General features: G+C 40.9%; 1 protein-coding gene across 2 annotated transcripts in view; it reads right to left on the reverse strand.

Annotated features, from left to right (window-relative positions):
- LOC134543153 (E3 ubiquitin-protein ligase HERC2) overlaps positions 1-13,823 on the reverse strand; it is a 374,433-nt gene that overhangs the window by 63,631 nt on the left and 296,979 nt on the right. The window lies entirely within an intron of this gene.

The following is a 13,823-nucleotide window of genomic DNA, read 5'->3' on the forward strand; positions in this document are numbered from 1 at the left end:
AGGGCACTCCAGTGGCCACTTCTCTTCCCTCTTCAAACTGTATGGTCCATTCATCCCTCCCCCCCCCCTTTACCATAGGAAATAAAAATTACAAAATGTCAAAGAAATAGATAGAATACTATCTTTTGAACCCTGATATGATTTTTTTACCCGTCCCTTCCACGAAGTAGAGATGAAAGGTAGCAAGCTACTCTTTACTGTCAGTTACTTCTATGAAAACATGCATGCAACAATAATGTTTGGTACTGTTACATCATAAAACCTGTCAAGATAAACACGTGTGTAAGGTGCCAGTCCACAGACATTACAGTGATAAGAGTGGTAGGGCGAACTATCAACACCACTACATGGCCACACGGACTCACACAAAATCTGGCTGGTTTATTTTTAGATATTCCCTTCCTCCAGCCAGCCACATCACTCAACTGTGCCGGCCTGCTGGCAGCTGGCAGATGTAGCATAATGGCACAGTTCAATCTACTTCACATGCACTGCTGAGATATTTTAAATAAAAAATTTATACTCATTCGTGACATTTTATTTCTTAAAAACTAACACAGGCACATATTTAAGCACATACTCAACAACACATACGCAAACTTAATTCAAAATGAACTTTTAACATTATTCCATGCATCTACAGCTGTAAAATAATGACTATAAGCTGCTGATATTTCAAATAACTATGCTGTTCATAAAACATTTTTCAATAACTGTATTTACCCAAAGAAGGGTCACCCCTGCGTATGGGTCGCATCTATAATTTGGCCTAAGAATCTAACATTTTCACCATTTATTGCCACGTAAGAAACACTGCACTGACCCTCCAGTCCTTCATCAATTCGAGCTGCATCCTTTGTGACACTTCCTTTCCCTCCCCCTTTGTCAAACATAAATATAAAGGAAAAGAATTACTATTTATATTCCCGTATATTGTATACAATATAGAATATTTCTACCCGCCCCCTTCTCTAAGAGAGCCAACATGCTACTATTTGTGAATTTTTTTGTAGGTTACTTCAATAGAAACAAGCATGCCATTTACAGCAGTTTTGTCATGGAATATTGCAGTAGAAAGCATGGGAAATCCCATGCAAAAACAATGTTTGGACTCAGTTACGTGATGACTGTTTATGGTGGCAGTTCATGGACATTTACAATGATGAGACAGGGAGGGAGAACAATAAACACTGCTGCATGGCAACATGCACTCACACATACACATTTCCCCCTCCCCCTTTTTACACTCTCTGGATGGTTTATTTTTCGATTTTCCCCTCTTGCCAAATACCAGCAAGGCGGCAGAAAGCCATGTCAATTATCAGAGGCGTCCAGGTAGCCGCCTGAAAGGTGGCAGATGCAGTTTAACGGTACAGTTCATGATGCTTTACACACTGCAAAGATATTTCAATTAAAAAATTTAAACTTACTCGTAACATTGTTATTAAAAATTAACAATTATATTGTTTGTGGATTTTTTAAAATCATAAATTATTAATATCACAGTTGTAGTCATTCTAACAAAAAAAATTCAAATTGTTATTTCACAGGAGAAACTATCTGTAGCAGTCTGTCACTATCATACCTGCCAACTTGTTAGGAGTGCAAGCAGTAAGATTTCCAAATTAACAAATCTATAGCGTAAATCAGACGCAATGTTTAAAATAAGTGATCCGGAAAAAACGTGTTTATTTTGCATTGATAACACCACGTCTCTACCCAAAAAACGAAAGTTAAATAAAAGTTACTGTAATTTATTAAAACTTAACTGCTTGAATGCAAAATAAATGATTTAATACACATGTACACAAGTTAATGTATATATATATATTTTCTTACCGAGATAGGCCTTTATCATAAGTCCTTTAGTTTCTTCCCTTTGCTTTTCTTTTAATACAGAAATAACACCATTTTTAACTCCAACCATAACTGCTGCATTATCACAGCCAAAACCTATACAATTATGAATTGGCACATTCATACTTTCAAGTTCTGATAGCAATCACTGCCCAAAATTTATACCAGAAGAAGCACCTTCCAATGAAGGTATGGCCAAAACACAACTAGTTACTAACCTGCAGTCAGGGTTGTAATAAGTTACCACGAGAGGATATAACTTATTACTTGTGTCATTGCTTCCATCAGTAGCTAGTGTATATGGGCCACTTTGCAAGCACTTTACTACTGAAGTAGTAATAATGGAAGCCATTTATTTTACTATTGCTGCAGTTTTAGTGCGCCCACAGCTGTTCATTTTTGCGATATCAGACCCTGGAAACATTTTTCGAAACAAATGCCCTGCTTGGTCGGCGACGCTGAATGGAAGGTTATGTTCCACTAAAAAGCTTGTAAAATAACATTCCGCCCTAATCACATCACTGTCACGGTTCACGGAAAAGAAACTACTAATTTTCCAGTTTTATTCTGCAAGCTTCGCGTTATTTGCATGTTTCAAGCTCTTGACGTGATAGGAAATATCGTGCTTGCCGCCATGGGAAACAATGTCGCAACGACAAACACTACAAAACGCAAAATTAGAGCCTTTTTCCCTCTTAGTAATGAAAGGAAATAATTCTGAGTAAGATGACCGAAACACCTGTCCATATTGTTTTTTTTACTACTCGTAGCCATTATGAAATCATATTATCTTACGTTTCGTACAAGCACTAACTTATAAAATATTTACTGCACTCGTACATAAACGGTTAAGTAGTTACCACTCGTCTCCAGCCAACCTGCTGTGTACCAACAAAACTCACAAAAATTACTTTCATGACTCTTCCGCACAAAAGATTAGCAAGATCAGTTGCCATCCAGCCTGCTGTGTACCAACGAAACTTACAAATATTACTTTCTTTTCGGAACGATTTTTCTCATACTCCATTATTCTCATATTATCGCGGACGCCATGTTGTTAAACAATAATAAATGCTGCTCAAACGGTATATTTATATGGGCACTAAAATATTGAAAATAATATAATGCATTTTTGAACAGACAAAAATCGTAAGATTTTCCGAATTTCCGTACAATCGTAATATGAATTATTTTACGTACAAATTACGGGAAAATCGTACAAGTTGGCAGATATGCACTATTAATAACAGGGCATTCCATGAAATTACGTGCTATGCTCAAAATAACTTAAATAATTAATATTAAATGTTATAAAAATGTTGATGAATGCATTTAAAACCAAGAAGCTTCTTTCAATTAATAATCCTTAGAAATAAAAAAAAGAGGCTATTATCAGATGATGCTCTTGATGAAATACAGAAAGAGTATGTAGTTCCAAAATTCTCATTCCAAATTTTACTTTACAAAATAACTTGTTTCAAATTACATTCCAACAAATTTTCATTGCATTACAAAGTTGTGTCTAAATGTTTTTTTGCTCTTTGGTGTACATCTGGCAACAGAGCGCACCGAAACAAGGACAGCGCTAATGACGGGAATCGCGAATCGGAATCTAAGGATGAGATGCGCTATATACGCAACCGAGAACTTGTAGCAGTTCATTTGGGATGTGATTAACACATATTCAACCATAAAAATGCCATTTTAATTCTTTTTTAAACCGAATTTAAAAATTAGTATGTTATGTATTAAACAAAAAATTGGCATAAAATGTGCGCTCCCTAAGTGGGTAAACACGGTACATTTTGCTGTCTATTTTTCTAATACTACAGTTTTATTCTTCTTTCAATAAATTTGTGAGAAAATTATATTTCTTTTAATATTTTGGATTTAAGTGAAAAATAACTTTGTGTGATATGTGTAACTATAGCGACAAACCATATAGTCAGGTGAATAATTAATTTCAAACTTTTAATTTTGTTCCAAAATTATTTTGTGTTGAATGTATATTTTTAATAACTTTACATCGTCCGGGCCTGCGGCCCCTTTTAAGTCCGATATGCCACCGCCCAAACACCACCCACCCTCCATTCAAACCTCCTGCTTACCCGTGCGTACGTGTGCATGCAAGTGTGTTCGCCCGGCAAGAGGGCGCTGTCGAGCCAGTGCGCCGCACCCCTAAAATATAATTAAATGTAATTGTGTAAATTGTTTTTATTGTTCCCAAGTGCAACGTGACGGCAGATCGGCCGGGAGGTTTTTTTTATGTACTTTTAATTAAAACTGTGTAATGAAATATAAGAGTGTTTCCGGACATTCCCGACGGAAGACGAAGCCAGACAATATTTAAATCTATTTCTTAATAATTGTAATTTGTATTATTCTTTTTCAATATTTAGTAATTATCACGTAATATTTCAAGAACTTTTTTATGTTATTTTAGTTTCCCGTGGCACAAATTCAGAAATATCTTTAACAGCAATTGTTTCGGCGGGAGTACGCCATGTTAGTCTAGCGGAGCCATGAACTCAGCCCAGTCTTCCACCATCATCGACCGAGAGCAGACGCTTCAGTACTCCGGGGACCTCACCGCTTGTTCTTCACCGCTAAGTAATTCTGTTCCACGTTAATTCTTTTTCAAATCTTTTTCGTTTAGTCCTCGGAGCTCCTCTCAGTCGGGGGACTGCTTAATTAATTATCTTGCGACCAGTATCAGTCTTTTTCCAAATGTAATACGTAAGTCGAGGTGTGATCACGTGGTGGGTCACTACACTTAAACCGATTCGTGCCGCGGGCGATTGATGCAGATTAATCGTGTACGTGTATGATCGAAGTTGGCCGAATAAATCAGGTGTGTAAATCTAAACAAATTCTTTTAATCTTTTAAATATGTGTGACCACGTGGAGTGTGACGGCGTGTGGGACGCCTAAGAGCCCACTGCGTAGGTAATAGCGTGCCCGACGCTGAGCGGGGGCAGGTATTGGTGCTAGGTTGTTATCAGGGGGGAATTAAAAACATGCCTCACATGGGCGACGTCACGACCCTGGTAAAGAGTCTCGCATAGGTCCGTGCCCATGGCACGGTGGCGCCCTTAAAACCCGAGCATTCATCAAAAACCCCGTGATTAAAGATCAGAGACCACGGCCCCGTAACAAACTATTACAAACTAAATCTGCTCAAATAATGGTTGTATTGCTAATTTTATATGCAAAAAGGCAAGAAATCAACATGCTTCAAGGTGTATTGTTTTAAAACAACAGTATCGGTTATCGGCCCAGCTTTAATATATGTACAGCGAAACCCCTTATTTACGTTACCGTTATTTACGTTTTCCCGTTATTTGCACTATATTCTTCAGGTCCCGTTTGGTTCCCATATAGTCCAATACAATACTTTCCCGCGAATTACGTCTCAAAAATCGAATCAATCCCGCTATTTACGTCACGTAACAACCATAAACAACCAGAAAATACCGTGGAGCTAGTAGGCAATGAACATTTTAAATAGCAAAATATACATATTTTATAACATGAAAAGTTGCTTTTATTTCTAAACATGTAATAATTTAAGCCTAGGCGTGTAAAAGTACGAGTAATTATAGCAGGAGACAATCTAAAATGCACGAGGGAAAAACGTAAACATGAATGTACAAACATGGCTGCTTGTAAGTTCTGATACTGTATTTATGTCACAACTTAGCCGAAATACTGGTACGAGACATAAACTTCACAAGATAAAATGAGCGGTGTCTTGGTAACTGTTTTATACGTCTTTTATAATTTGGGAAGTATTGTACAGTTGACGCCATATTTTTTAAACTAACCATTTATTTCTGGGGATCGTAAATAATTAATTATTGGTATCAAGACATCATGATAAACGTAAACTTGAACATGTCACGGCAGCGAGAAAACTGGTGCGTATACCAATAAACTGGTATTAGAACTGGATAAAATTGGTACACGGGAGGTGGAGCTTATATGTATTTTTTTCCGCTAAGCTCGCATCTATTGGTTGGCGGCTGATGGCGTCATGAGTCTGGGCGGAGCATAGAGTGCGCATGCGCCGCCGCGTCGTTACAGCAGCTGACCGAGTACAATGACCTTTCTCCGCGTTTGGCGCGCTATTGACGGTAAATATTCATTAATTTGCGGCCTTTTCTTAAAAAAATTTTTACTGTGAGCAATGTGTATGTAGCCCGTATTTGTTATAAACCCTGCCGGTTGCAACTGTATTTATAATTTGGAGAGGCAAATAATCTCCTTGAACAGCTAAAAAAGCAAGCAGAAGAAAATTTCAAATTTATTTTTTAGGAAGTAATCAGAAAAACATTTTGGCTTTCATTCTTTTTTTATTTTTGTCAAATGTGGTAAATTAATAATTGATTAAATACTAAAGTAAAATTTGTTGTTAGTGTGTTTGTACCTGCATTGTAGTATGTACTATTAAACAAAAGGAAAAAAATTCTAAATAAGGTAAACTGTACTCCTTTTTATACTTTTCCCTTTATTTACACTTTCCCGCTTTTTACACTTTTTTACTTTGTCCCCATGAAAAGTGCAAATAAGGGGTTTTGCTGTATATCATAAACACAGCTTTCACTATGCTCCCTCCCAACACAACAATTTTCAGGCATATGGAACAAGTATAAATGATACATATGTTGAAATTTCTCAAAGTTTTGCAGTTGATCTTCTAAAATAGGTTTTAATATTGTTTTTGACTGGCTGAAGGTGTTCACGACTTGAATAAATATGTTTGTTACATTAGGAATACTATATAACAATCTTTGACAATAATTTCTACACTGGCCAGTAATGTAAACATAGAACAGCTTTTTGGGATGTTTTCATTTAACTGTTTACTATCGTCTTGCGTGTAGCTGTGAAAAACTTCAGTCAAAGTAATATCAATGGCATTTCACCAGGAAATTTATTAGTCTAATACCTGTAGATATTATAAATTAACACACATAACCTAATGGGTGAATGTGTTAATAACAAGAACACACATGCAAGTCTCAAGTTTGTTGTGCCATGCCGGGTCTATGATATGTTTGTCGTTGGTCTCAACTACTTCATGCAGTTACATCTTCAAAAGTGATAAACCAAAATTTAGATTTTAAAAAAGTTAAATAATTCATGGAGATTTTCCTAGTGTTCGAGCACATACATCAACATTCGAACCGACGCCATGATGATGCGTAACTGTCCGTTTAGTCCACAGATCGCAGCACTGTCCCAAGGTCCAACGTGTGGTGCAAGAAGGCACCAAGTCGCACAATTAAAAAAAGTACACAGCAACCCTCAACATTCCGCCCACCGAAAATAAGTATTTTCATAATCACCAGGTAAACATATAAACAAAAAAAACTACTCCACTCTACGGCATCCCTAACAAGAATGTGAACTAGCCAAGAACTAGTTCGGTTAGTTCATGGGCAATGGGCAAACTTTAGCCACTGGTCTCACAAATGTCCCATGAGGAGTCTTCAGTGTGACAACACGCACTATCCCATCTTCGCCTGGATGGAGAGCTGTGACTCTCGCAGTCTTCCATCTAAGTGGAGGAAGATTGGGTTCTTGGACCAAAACCAGCTGGTCTAGTTGTACGTTAGGTGTTGGGGTGGTCCATTTAGCACGTTGTTGAAGTGTGTGGAGGTACTCCACACTCCACCGTTTCCACATTGTCTGTTGCAAGCGGGTAACAAGTTGCCATCTGTCCAACTTATTTAGGGAAAGATTCATCAAATCGTGGTCTGGCACAGCAGTCATTGGCTCGCCAACCAGAAAATGACCTGGAGTGAGTACATCATACTCTTCCGGGTCTGTTGATAGTGCACACAGTGGCCGAGAGTTCATCACCGCTGATATTTGTGCTAGCAGAGTGACAAATTCCTCTAGGGTAAGAAGCAGGTTTCCCACTACTCGCTTCATGTGTTGTTTTGCTATTTTAACAGCCGCCTCCCAGAGGCCCCCAAAGTGAGGGCTTGCGGGGGGGTTGAAGTGCCATTTGATACCTCGTTGAGCTGCTTCACCCAGGATGTGCTGTCGAGGCTCGCCTGACCACAGTGTCTTGTATAGTTCCTTCAAGTGGTTACTGACACCCACAAAGTTTGTACCATTGTCAGAGTAGATTTCCGTGGGAGTTCCTCGGAGTGAGACAAACCGTTTCAAGGCTGCTAAGAATGCGTCTGCAGAAAGATCAGTCACCATTTCAAGATGTACTGCCTTAGTGGCCATACAGACAAACAAACACATGTAGGTCTTATACGTCACTCTTCTTCGTGTTCTGACTGGGGTAGTGAGAAATGGTCCTGCAAAATCAACTCCTACAGAGCGAAACGCTCTGACTTGAGTAAGTCTTGCGACTGGTAGTGCGCCCATGAGTGGTTTCAATGCCGTAGCTTTCACCTTGAAACAATTCATACACTTGTGAAGCAGCTTGCGAACTAGACTTCTTCCAGAGACTATCCAGTATTGACGCCGTGTCAGACACAAAGTCGTCTGTGGGCCCGCATGGAGGTGGCCAACATGAAAGTGAATCACAATTAACTCTGAAAGTTTGCTTTGTGCCGGTAACAGAATAGGATGCTTCGTCCTCTCAGGAATAGAGGCATGTTGTAACCTGCCGCCCACCCTGACGACTCCCTGTAAGTCAATGAAGGGTGCCAATGCCTGAATATTCTTACTACATGGTTCCCCTTTCTTGATGGCAGTGATGGCATCCTTAAAGAAATATAATTGGGTCATTTGGATCAGGTAAGTTAAAGCAGCCTCCCTTTCCTTGAAGGTTAAAATGGTGTCCTGTAAGTACTGTTGTTTCTGGAATCCTGCTTTCGCCCGCAGAACCCATGCTGCCACAGCCTGAAGTTTACTCAATGAAGATGCATTCTGGATAAGACCTAGAGGGTCCTCTGACTTCTTTTCAAGCTGAGCAACCAATATTGCAACTGAGGGTGGTTTCAGTTCGGGAATGCTCCCGTGGTGTTTCATCGCCTGTGATGGCCAATGTTCTTCCTTTTGCAACAGCCATCCAGGACCGCCGAACCAGCAAGACTGCTCCAGCAGTTGGACTGGCAAGCATCCACGAGAAGCTGCATCAGCTGGGTTGCATTCCGAGGGAACATGCTTCCAGGCACTTGGCGGCACAGCACTCTGAATTTCAGCCACTCTATTGGCTACAAATGTCTGCAGCTTGTGTGGAGACATTCTTAACCAAGCTAGGACAACAGTTAAGTCTGTCCAAGCATGCAACACTGGAGTCTTGACCTTGGGCTGGAAAAGTGCCAAAACATGTAAGCATAGCTTACTCAACAAGTGTGCAGCACAGAGCTCAAGTTTTGGAATGGACAATGTCTTTAAGGGAGCAACCCTTGACTTTGCCATTAGCAGGCGCACAGTAACTTCACCGCTCCTTGTCACACACCTAACATACATGACTGCAGCATAGGCCTTCTCACTCGCGTCACAGAACCCGTGAAACTGAACGTCCAATTCTTGCAATGGAATAAATCGGGGTATTCGTACCCGAGACAACAATGGTAACGCTGCTGTAAAGCTCTCCCATTCAGACAAGATGTCTTCGTCAACTTGGTCGTCCCAACCAAGACCCTTAGTCCACAACACTTGCAGCAGAATTTTACTGGCTGTAATCACTGGGGCCAACCAGCCACATGGGTCATACAATCGAGCTATGAAGGACAGAATACCACGTTTGGTATTCGGTACAGTGGGTACCTCTACCTTGTAGCAAAACTCATCCTTTGATGGCGTCCAATGTATTCCTAACACCTTCACCGACTCCGTAATGTCAAATTTCATATCAGCCTGAACAGTGTCATGGGTGCCGACTACATTTCCATTATTGGAGCACCATTTGTGAAGTTGGAAGCCACCTGCTCCGAGTAGCGCCACTAGCTGAGTTTTCAATTCCTGTGCATCACCTACAGTATCAGCTCCGGTCACAATATCATCGACAAAAACATCATGTAACAGAGTGTGAGCAGCTACAGGATAGTTAGCGCCTTCGTCTGTTGCCAACTGCTGCATGGTTCGGAGCGCTTGGAAGGGTGAAGATGATAGTCCATACGTTACAGTGTTCAGCTCAAATATATGTATGGGGTCACTAACCGAATTACGCCACAAAATACACTGGAACTTCCTATCCTCAGGATCAATTACGATTTGACGATACATCTTGCATACATCAGCTGTTATCGCAATTGCTGATGTTCGGAAATTCAGCACTATGTCAGCAACCTCCTTGTGCAATTTATGACCAGACAACAGCAACTTGTTCAAGGAGGGTCCATTGGTCGTCTCCGACGATGCATCAAATACTACGCGTACCTTAGTCGTTAAACTATCTTCTTTGACCACAGCATGATGTGGTATAATGTACAGGGGTTGGTTACGCGCATCCGCCCTTAACGATACAGACACCTTGCTGTCGGCATCCTGTGTCAATGTCCCAATCTTTGACATATGACCCAGGCTTTCGTACTCCTCCATGAATTGCTGGTATTGCTGAAGCAACTGGGGGGATCGACATAGTTTACGCTCTAACCCCTGCAATCGCTTGAGGGCAGTTGTGAATGAATCACCCAACATGTCCGCTGAACGTGCAAACGGAAGCCTCAACATGTACCTGCCTTGGTTGTCACGCCTGTGAGTCTCCTGGAAGTGCTGTTCACAGATCTGATCTTCCCTGGATGTGAAGGTTTTACTAGGGAGATTTTCAACCTCCCAGAACCGTTGAAGAGCGAGGTCTAGTGACATGTCAGTGCGTACCAGTAATGATGCTGATGCCTGCTGAGTGAACTGTGCACATGGAGCATTGCCTGCCAGTACCCATCCGAATAGGGTTTGGAAGGCATGAGGCGGTCCGTGAATCTTAGTACCTGTCATTACTTCTGCCACTACCTCCGCAGAGAGCAGCATGTCTATGGCACTGGGCACAGAGAACTGGGGATCTGCCAGCGGCAGGCCATCTAGATGCACTAAGCTCCCAGTGGCAATCTTAGTTGATGGTAGGTCCTTGGTTATTCTTTTAAGAATTAATGCCTTGCTGGTGATGTGAAGTTTTGGTGATTGGTGTGATCTAATCTCGCAAATAACTGATCCCTTGGCTTCCGGGATCAAAGTGTTGCCAACCCCAGCAATACTCACAGTTGTACGATGTCGCCTTAGTCCCAGCCGTTGTACACACGCCTCTGTGATGAAGGAAGACTGCGAAGCACTATCTAGTAGCGCACGAACCACTTGGTATTGACCTGCACCGTCCTTGATGCGTATCAATGCCGTCATTAACAGCACTGTGGTGGGTGGATTGACCGGCCTCATTTCTTCTGATGCACACATGGTAATTGCTGGACTTTCTTCCTCACCCCGTCCATCGTCATCTGAGCTCGCTGCGTGGTTCCTAGGCCCCTGTCCCGTGACAATGTGGAGGAGTGTATGGTGACTGCCCTGGCAGAGTTGGCAGCGAAACTTAGACTTACACTGTGCTGCCACGTGTTGTCCCCGCAGACAGTTATAACAGAGCCTCTGCGCCTGCACTAAGTTCCGTCTATCCTCAACCGACCTTGAACGAAATTCCTGGCAGGTGTGCAATCCATGAAATCCGTCGCACACACTACACTTCAGGTTGTCTTGAGTTGAAACAAGTGTAGTCTTTCTAAAACCAGGTATGTTTGAGTCTGACACATTCATCGGTCGCCACTTATTTATGTTAAGAACCCGGTTGCTTGAAGTGTTTTGTGAGAAGACTGGCCTGGTACTCCTAACTGAAGACAGATGGACTTGCTCTGCTGCCTTTGCCCTCTTGTCTAGAAACTTCAAGAGATTGCGGTAGGAGGGAATGTCCTCTTCATTTGACATTTCAAACCCCTGTTTCAAAGGTGAATCAAGCTTCTCTAACAAAATGTTCAATAAGAGGAAGTCCCACTTTTCGACAGGGAATTCTAATGCCTTCAGGGCATTTACATTCTCTTCGACACAGGCTACAAACTTGCTAAGGGCATTCTCACTGCGACTGTCTACTTGAGCCAAATGCAATATTTTTTGCACATGGATGGTCGCTGTGATCCGAACACTCAAGAATTTCCTTTCCAAAAGGCCCCATATTACATCATGATTACCTTCCGTGATTGGTATGTTGCAAACTAAGTCCCGCGCCTCGCCCTTAAGGCATCCTAACAGATAGTGAGTTTTTTGCACTTTAGTCAAGTGCAAACATTGGCCAACCACAGAGTTAAATAGTTCCGCAAATCCCTTCCACTCAGCGCGGTTACCGCCGAACACCGGTAGCGGTAATGCAGGCAACATTGACACGTGGGGACTTAACGTGGCTTGCGATCCCGTGTTAGGCACTGTGTCACCTGGTGCCTTAACCTCACTTTGGCTTGACGTCTGTTTATTGTATAATTTACGCAATTCCCTGAACACTACTTCATAAACCGCGAACTGTTGCTTGACTTCGCTCATATCGACCTTATCACTGGGGGGGTTAGTGCACATAGCAAAGAAATTTGCTAGTAATTCACTCCTTTTTTCTATAACTTCCTCAAATACAATTTTAAAATCCTCCAATTTGGATGCATCCTCCTCCGACGCTTCATATAAATCACGGGCTTCATCGGCTTTGCCCAATAAAAAGTTTAAAATTACGTGTTGCAATTCCGGTGTTTGTGCCGCCATTGTGCTTATCTAGTAGGTAAGCGTTTCCCTCTGTTTTTGACTTAGTTATTTTTGTGTGCGTAACTTCACTAATCCCCGCGTAAGGACTCTTGTGTGCCCTTAATAACCGTAAACATAGATGCACTGCCGCATAATTTCACTCTTCTAATAATTATCAATTTCTATTTTCACAATGTCCGTCATTAATTATAAGCCGTCGGCATTACAACCACGCGTCACCGATAGGTCCTTATACCGTTTCCCGTGCAAAATATTTTGAAAATCGTTCCCTAGATGTTATTATAACACTTTCACCATCCGTTAATCTTGATTTGCGTTATAATCCGGCCCGGAGGACCAAAAATGTTCGAGCACATACATCAACATTCGAACCGACGCCATGATGATGCGTAACTGTCCGTTTAGTCCACAGATCGCAGCACTGTCCCAAGGTCCAACGTGTGGTGCAAGAAGGCACCAAGTCGCACAATTAAAAAAAGTACACAGCAACCCTCAACACCTAGGTTGCCTTTTATTCAAAGGTAATCTTGTAGTTTAAACTAGTGATGGCCCGATATTCGATATTCAATATCGAAGATCGGTAATATCGGCAAATTTTTTAATATCTGACATCGGTAAATACTTGCGATATTTTGATAACCGATGTTTGCTCTTGCCAATAATACTTCTCACATAACCTTAACCGTAATTCCAAGCTTATTTTCCGCGGGCGTAATTTATCTTTCTTCACGTCATCATATTACCTAGTAATTCCAAGCATATTTTTCACTGAAACAATTTCAAGCCTATTTCTTCTTTCTGATACTGCAATGCATCCCGACGGTACAATTCTTCCACGTGTACACAAATCCCAGTCATTAGTGCATATTTATTTGTTTCAGATATTCGCAAAATGTTTTCGCTTGATGAATTTTCTTAGTTCACTAAGTGTACATGAATTTAAAACATAAAACGAAAATAATTACGTTATTTAATTTAATAAGTGATGTAGCCGTAAGTAAACATTAAGAAGAATAAAGTTGCTCCTTGATATAACAGACATTTTCTTTCCGTGTTGTTTCATGGTCGCCAACTGCTGTTCTATACAAAGACGTTACGTAAGTTTTACAAAAGCTTAAAATATGAAACGTGTAGGGCAAGTTGCAGCAAAGGTATTATGTTGGCTATATTGAGTGCATTGACAATAACATAAATAAAGATGTGTGGTTTTATAATCTCTGCAGTACGTTTCAAAGTTGTATTGAAATTACTTTTCACGTATTTTT

This window comes from Bacillus rossius, chromosome 1 (genome assembly GCF_032445375.1).
Source record: "Bacillus rossius redtenbacheri isolate Brsri chromosome 1, Brsri_v3, whole genome shotgun sequence".
Classification (NCBI taxonomy): Eukaryota; Metazoa; Arthropoda; class Insecta; order Phasmatodea; family Bacillidae; genus Bacillus; species Bacillus rossius.